The sequence below is a fragment of the Ptychodera flava genome, assembly GCF_041260155.1.
Source record: "Ptychodera flava strain L36383 chromosome 3 unlocalized genomic scaffold, AS_Pfla_20210202 Scaffold_25__1_contigs__length_14229661_pilon, whole genome shotgun sequence".
NCBI lineage: Eukaryota > Metazoa > Hemichordata > Enteropneusta > Ptychoderidae > Ptychodera > Ptychodera flava.
The window spans coordinates 12,222,369-12,230,925 of NW_027248279.1; the positions used below are offsets into that span (position 1 = coordinate 12,222,369).

At 34.9% G+C, this 8,557-nt stretch overlaps 1 long non-coding RNA gene across 1 annotated transcript in view; it reads right to left on the reverse strand.

The window, feature by feature from the left end:
• Positions 1–8,515, reverse strand: part of LOC139125506 (uncharacterized) — a 77,765-nt gene extending 69,250 nt beyond the window's left edge. The window contains exon 1 of the long non-coding RNA XR_011550251.1: positions 8,408–8,515. This is a non-coding gene — a long non-coding RNA (uncharacterized lncRNA). The remainder of the gene's footprint in view (positions 1–8,407) is intronic.
• Positions 8,516–8,557: the final 42 nt, after the last annotated feature.

Here is an 8,557-nt window from a genome sequence, read left to right on the forward strand (position 1 = left end):
AGCATGGCTTGAATTACATGAATGTATTTTATTTTGTTAAACTTTAAGCACTTAAAGCTAAAATGACTACAACACTTTAGCAATTGACTTTAAATTTTAGGTTATAGTACCTCTTCAAAGTTTGGTTGAACAGAGATGAAGATACTGCAGGAAAAGTTCTATGCCAGGGGAAATTGAAGAAGGCTGTGTAGTTTTACAAGACAGGGTATGCACAACCAGAATATCTTCTTGTCTGAACCTGTTTGTTGGTTTGCTTTTTAACTTGGTACGCATGATTTTATGTTATATACCATTCAGAAATGTTCAAATTGTGGCAAAATGTTATTATTCAGTGTTTCCGTTAACGCAAAATCCTGCGTATTTTACGCAAAATTGTTCTGAAATACGCAAAAAAAATCATGACTGCGTAAACTGATACGCACTGAGAAATGCCGCCCCATGACACAGACGTACTTGGCTCGCACTGCATTGCCTGAACGTGGTTCAATGCAGGACAAAAATAGAACATATGCATCTACTTGCAAGTGACATTTATCGTGATATTGCAACATTTTAGACTTTAGCAGACCGCAGCACTTTATGCAACATTGTATTTCATCATCACAAAACGTCATGTCAATCAGTTCTGTACAGACAATGGCACTACAGATGCAAAAAATTCGAGAATCGATGAAGTCTACTGTTGGTAACACAATATAGTTAATGGTCATTACATCGCATGTTATTTGGAAAGTGGTTTACGGGTGACCAATTAGACTGTCGGGTTGCATTCTTGAGAGGTCCCGCTGGACTTTGAACAGTATCTACTTTTTGTTGGCCTTTTGAAAACACTAATTTCGTAGTCAGAAGGTATTTTCTTTGAACATGAACTCATTGGGCTGCTCAACGATCATATACGGGACATGCATCACATGGCATGGCAAGCGTTCAGCTACACCTTGAAGCCCCCAAGGTTGTTGTTTTTGGTAATAGAGCATGCGCATTACAGGAAACCCTAACGTTCTACAGAAAAGACTGCCCAACTCACTTCAGATACTGATTCCTACCGTACGCATTTTGAATACATTTTACGCAAATAAAAACTCAGTTGCGTAAAATCGTATGCAAGTTTTGAAATTGTAACGGAAACGGTGATTATTTGTATTTTAGAGGCAATTTTTCCAATTTCTGGTCAAAAAAACATCTGACTCAGAAATTGTCCAATTGCTTTGAAACTGGGTATGCATGTGTCTAGGACTAAGCTTAGTTGAGTTTATTCAAAATCTGGAGAATTTTGCATGTGTGTATTTTGTGGGGTGGGGGGTGTCCAAATGTGAGCAAAGTGACATTGACACTATTTTTCATTCTTAGTATGTAATGTCATTGACTATGAAAAATTTACAATAATCTAATCAAATTACAATTTAATTGTGAAGAGTACTCATGAAATAATAATTGTTGTTCTTCGTGCATATTAACCCCTACACCAGTGTGCCCTCTAAGCCTTTTTTTTGAGTCATGACTCATAAATATTCTCTGTGGTCACTGGTGCATTGGATTGACCCAAGCTCTCTGATAGTTTTACCATTACCATACTACGTACCACCAATAGGATTCCTCATACACTCACCTCCATGTCTCCCAGCAAGCTTCAATTTCTTACCAATATAGCGTTTGGTACCAATCGGTTTTGGTTCTGTGTTCCATGCTGTTGATGGAACAAAAGTATCTGGTTTTAGTATACCAGAATATTTTATGTGATTTTGATGACAGTATAATGACTTAACTCAGAGGAAATATTTTGAGAAATTGTATGTTCAATGTATTGCATTGTATAAGAAACTTTAATATATTAGTAATCTTTATACATACATGTATGACAAATATTACGTAATATCAGTTACAATTTTTGTCACATTTGATGTTAATTTAGAAAAAATGTTTTTAAAATGTTGGACAAATCACAATTATACAAATACAAAACAGTAATTACATTGATACAAGGTACTGAAAAACATTTTCACATAATTACTGAAAACTCACCTGAAAGACAAACATGTTAAAACATACAATAATTTTATAATCATATAACAGTTTCCACAACCTAGTTTTCTGGTCTGTTTTATGCTTGAATTAATTGTCAAAGAAATTATTTGCGGGTTTTATGCTGTTCAGTGTATCATTGTTTAGTACGTAAAATCACCTTGAATGTATAGTAGACTTTACAGAGCTGAACTTTATCACACCCTGTATGTGTGAAAGAGGAAAATTGTATAAATCTTTGTCAATAAGTAGTACTGTGCATGCTTTAATGCCTTACGGCCACTTTCTAACAGGTTTTGACAAATATCACCAAACGTTAACATTCATTTCAAAACAGATCAAGTGTTGTCATTTCTTCCTTTCATCAGCTGTCAGATGATAGATTTTACTTTGACATTCCTGACATTTAAATTAAACGTTTTACTGAATGGTATTAGGAGAAACAAAACTTTAACTAATTACTTAACAGCCGATTTCTTTGGACTACAATGATATGATGTGTAGTATACATGCACTGTGTTTATTTAGCCTGTGTTGTGTTTATCTTACATGGAAACCTAATGTTGAAAATACAATAGTCATCTGTATCGCTTTAGCCTGTTGTATATTAATTTTGTCATTGCAACATTTAATGAACCTGCTGTAGGACAAATTACATTTTGCGTTCCATGCCCAAATGTCAGTAGACTATACATCTTTTCAGCGAGTTGAAGTGAAACTGTTTGTCAAAACACTGAACGTTATGTTCATGCAGAGAATTCCTATCCAGTTTATGTAAGTAATATATTTGTTCAGAATGTGACTTGTCACTTGTATTATATAAAACTGTGAAGCTTTTTTCAGTGATTTGGTAGCCAATTTTTATTTTTTTGAGTCTTTTATTTTCTGGAATTACCACAGGACATCACAATACACTCAATCCATGCTGTACAAGTATTTGTGCAAGGAAGAGGGCATTTGTTGAGATGTAAAAAGATCATTTTGTAGGACATTAATTTCATCATATGGCATAACTTTTTTCTACTTTAGCTGAAGTGCATCTCTAAGTTATTTCTTTTAAGGATTAAAGAAGTACACGTATTGACACTGTCATTTACAGTGTATGTTGTTAACATACACATAGAGGCAAGATAGACCACAGGGTTTTATTCAGGGACAATAAATACTAATATGATAAAAACCAAATAAGTTTTGTTGTCTACAAGTTTTTTTTCCGTCTGCCTTTCTCTTACCTATACCCTCTGCTTAGGTGCGCTTCCACGTGTGACCTGGATATTTTGCAGGATTACAAGTCTTGATTCCCCAAGGGGAGACAGCTGGCTGACGGGATGTACAATGTGTACCTCAAAGTGCATGGTATTTGCTTGCTATGCATAATGAATATTCAGATGTTAAGGTGGGCATGTTCTTGCATAATCGTCTGTGTTGATACAGGTAACCATGAAGCAATAATCTTCCAAATGTAGACTTCATTATTGATAATTTTAACAGTCAAATGAAAATGATTATAGAAATAACGGCGACGCGCTGACAAGCCTCGCCCGTTAATTTTTGGCTTTCCTCTCGCCCTTGCCCACAAATAAACGTTAATGGTCAGGGCGGAGTCTGTTATTTCCATTATATTATCAGCGAACCCAAGAAAACCGTCAAAATTTCCGAAAATTTCAGGAGCGAACGACAACTTGGCCCCAGAAACTGAGCAATACGTGACGCACTATCACGCGCGCTGTAAAAAATTGGCAAATACGGAGATGTCTTCAGAAAAAAAGTATCTCAACTTGACCTGCAAATGCTCCATTTTATTTTGTGATCGATTATGATTTACGTTTCAGCTGTAAAGTAACGATACTTTGAGTTATTAATCTTATTATTCAGATTCACGGGCATGTAAACAAACCATTACTGTGTATTTGTGGTCAGTCACGTGGTTCAGCTCGCCCAATCAAAATGCGACGGGCAGGGCATGGTAATATAATAAAATACATGCGTGTAGTGCCAAGAAATGTACGTAGTTTCAATACTATTAGAAATACGCACATACTCATTGCTGCTGGCCTAATCTCCAAAATAAACACATCCTGGAACTCAGTGTCCATCAAAACTTGCGAACTCTAGCCAGTTAAGCTGGCAGGCAGCAATGGTAAGGATTGACCTCATTACCATAAAGTACAACTTCTTTTCCAAGTAAAATTCCTATACAGAGGTGGAGCTTGTGCATTGTGGTTGGTGCTTGACAAACAGTACCCTTTGACATCTGAAGGTTGTTTGCCATTTACCTATACAATACACGACTGTGACCAAACATTTTCTGTGAGCAAAACACAAGTGAAAGCATGTCTGTATTGTATGAAGTGACTCAACTATCTATTTGTGTCAAACTGTAAACTCCTGGTATACAAACAAGAAATTAGTGTGTGTGAGACATTGAAACAATGTAGCATGGTATAATCAGCTAGATGAGGTGTTTATGCGTGCAGCTGTACTCAATCGAAAAGGTGTCAATACAAAATATGCCATTTAGTTACTGCATCAGTGAGCAGTGTAACTTCAGCAGTAGAAGTTTACAATACTTACAAGAATTATCAGTTGTTTGTTTACAAGGAACAGATTCATCTTCAGTCTTGTCTTTACCATTAGATACAGCTCCACTAATTGTATCGCCGTTATTACCTTGCGTAACTTTTGTGGTTGATTTCTGTGCATCATCAGTGGTACCTGCAACAGAAGATGTCCCTATTGCAGTTTCATCGCTAGAGGATATATCACTTTGTGTTGCTGTATATGACAAATGACGTGACAAGTTATGTTTTTTCAACAACAACAAAAACTTGTGAGGTAAAATGAATCAATTACCAAAACAGGTTTTTCAGGGTTTACAAAAGCACATGACAATTCATTACGCGGAGGATTAAATGTTGTTAAGTTATAGTTTGGGTTAGTTTGTTCTGGTGACCGAGGTGTCGTATTTGGCCACAATGTCGTGTTATCTACCATAGAAGCTATTGAAAGTCCTCACTTGTCCTTTTTGGTGTGTATCCCTATCTCACTAGTTTTGATGCCAATGAGCTGTGTCGTATTTGAAAATCAGTGTAGGAATCACAAGCTCTACAATATCTGAGAAGTTGAGAAACGTATACACCATAACCAGGTGCAGAGGGAATATTACTTGACAAGTGGGGATAATTTGCATTTTAAAAATCGAATAAATCCCTTTTGTCATACAGCTTAGTGTGTAGCCCATTGGTACCCACTTGTAGGAACAAATCGAGATATGAAGCTGAGTTCTTACCGTAAGTTACATGTTTAATTTCCAACTGCTCAGGATAAATATGATGTAAGTTATTTGATGTGTCCGGATTGTCTAGACTAATCAGATCGTCAAAATATCTGTGCATGGTGTTGAAACGCCTTGCAAGATTTTAGACCCTGCTTTGTGGAGAGATTGTAGGTATTCTGCTTCATATGATTACAGAAATAAGTCAGCAAGAAGGGGTGCACAAATTGTACCCATTTAGAAATCAAACACTTTAATAATTTTTTTGTTCTGTATATTTGTGCCTGTCTTCCATGTTTTTACTAAAAAAATTATGTATTGGTACTTTTTACTGCCATTTTTAAAATGCAGGAAAGCTTGCTTCATAAGAGATGTCAGCCTTGTCTTTAGTTGATCATGGGCAATTGTGATGTATTAATGTGGAAAAGTCAAGTACTTGTTTCTCCTGACTTTTAAGTCCGAAAGCAACAATTCCTTTGAATTTTTAGTATCAGAATTTGATTGAACCCATCCGTTTCATAAACTTTGTCAACCTATTGAAAAAGACCATTTTGATGGTGGATAAAATTATAGTTAATAGTTGTGACAGATGTTCAGCAGCATTTGCTTGATCCTGCGGTAAAGCATTGTTTGAAAGGGTTCTTATGTAGTTTAGGCATCCAATAAAACACAAGCAGTGTTTTGTCCTTCTATATTATACACTAGCTATAATAATTGCTACATACAAAAATAATGTTGTTTGAAGCTTTTTCTGCAGGAACTACAACATATTTGTTGTGTAAAGCATTGAGGCATGCTTTGACAGCGGGGTCAGCTTATACTGAGGAAGTGTTTACATCTATATATGTATTTACATATTTATATCTAAAGAAATTTGAGAAATAATATTTGTTTTGAAGTCACCATCAAAACAGACCCTAGTTATCAAATTTTAATACAACCTAGAAACAAAATGGTACGTCCAAACCATATAAAGGAGAGTGCAGAGCCTTTCACTTCTGTCTGAAGATTGAAGGGTGCACAAATATTATTTCTTCGTACTTGATGTAATTCGTGTTATATAGATACTTAAATAATACTTAATTTCTTCGTACTTGATATTTTTGTATATATATATATATATATATATATATATTATATATATATATATATATATATATATATATATATATTGTGTCATATGACGAAGAATTAGTATTGTTATGTTATTAATGTTAATTGTACTTCAACAGATCTGAAACAATAAATACAAAATATGCCGTTCAGTACCTGCGTCACTGAGCTGTGGCAATATCAGCAGTATCACCAGTAGAAGCTGTATCATAGGAGTCACTACAAGAATCATCAGTTGCTGGTGTACCAGGAACCAATTCATCGTCAGTCTTTTCTTTACCATTAGATACAGCTCCACTAGTTGTATCGCCATTATTACTTTGCGTATTTCTGTGGTTGATTTCTGTGCATCACCGGTGGTACCTGCAACAGCAGGTGTCCCGATTGCAGTTTCATTGCTAGAGGATATATCATTTTGTGTTGCCATACAGGACAAATGACCATACAAGTTATGTTTTTTTTCAACAACAACAATAAGTAGAAAGGTAAAATGAATCAGTTACAAAAACAGATTGTTGTTAAGGGTTAACAGTAGCCCGTACCAATTCACTACTCAGAAGATTAAATGTTGTTAAGTCGTATTTCAAGTGAGTATGTTTTGTTAGCCTTGGTGATAAGGTGTACCAAAGTGGTATTCCTATCTTCAGCAAGTATCTCAGATTTCATTCTTTTTTTTTTGTTAAACTCTGTATCCACATAATACAAGCTCACTACCAATAATTAAAATATTGCAATGTTTCAATGCATTCACAATCAGTCAAAATACTTTCATCAACGAAACTTTTGTTTGGGTGAATATCCTTCCTGTCTATGTAGGTTATGCTACTCTTTTGTCCCAAAGTTAGTCAATAAAGAAATTTAAGTTCCTGAAGACAAGACAAAAAAGCAGTGAAAGGTGATGACTGTATTCTTGAACCATTCATTATTCAAACTACACATGTTAACCAGAATGGGAGCTGACAATGCATTTGGCGCTACATTTTTTATCATCAATTTAGAATGATGAGCTTATTTATTTATAGAGCATTCAATTTCAGCATTGCATTGGCTGGAAAATATTTCACTGGCCTCTGTCACGATTGGCAAAGTCTCTACTGACTCAGTAAAAACATATGACTTCCTGTGCCTCACAGATAATAAAGTTTCAAGACCCCCTCCGCCTCCCCTAGAGAAACATGCTATGACGTCAAGAAACTGTATTTCTATATTTGAATATTTCCCCTGTAATAAAGATGTAACTTTGTGTAAAATTATTATTATTATTATTATTATTATTATTATTATTATTTATGTTAGTACGTTTGATAATTATCACATACTATGCAGTTTCTTAATATTTAAAGACAATGTTAACAAGAAAACAAAGCAATATCCGCATGTATTAGTTGAGTGTAAACCTAGAGAAGCTTGTTGACACTTTCAACAAGAAAACCCTGAAAAACATGAAGAGTTACAATTACTTGGCCTTTAAATGCTCTTACTCTGTAATCAACAGTATTTGGTTTGCCGAGAGACTTATTAGAGCTTTGGATATTCTTTAATTTTAAGATTTACTGAAATCCACATGTTTTAAGATAGAATGTACCTCAATGGTGAAAGACTTAAACTTTCACTCAAATCTTCCTCAAGGAATCTTTCAACCTTTTTCTTTCAAAATCCAGAATAAAAATTGGCGTTCATCGTGCAATTTTCGGTACAAAAGAAACAAAGTTAGCGTTACCGCTGTTTGAAATTCAAAATGCCGCCAGCCCTGTATTAACTGTATAGAGAAAAATAAAAGTTTAGATTTAAAAATTGTGAAATGTTCTCTTACTCAACGGGCTTAAAAATGAACCGTCATCCACAAGAGGTAGCTTAGAGAAGACATGAAAAGGTTTGAGAGTCCGAATATCTGTCCTCAAAGCGCATTCCACCTTTAAACATCTGGAGTTTGTATCGCTATGAACTGAATTTAGAGTTGCAACTATTGCAACTATCCTCAGAATCAAAGTGACTCACCTCTGTTATTCGATGACCTTCTTTGTGACTTGTACCAGAAAAACTGCAAGGTTCAAGCAAGAAAAATAATGGAATATGTATGAAAAGCTTCCTTAGTATATGATTACAACTAGTAAATAAATATCTTGGGATCAGGCATAAAATTGATAA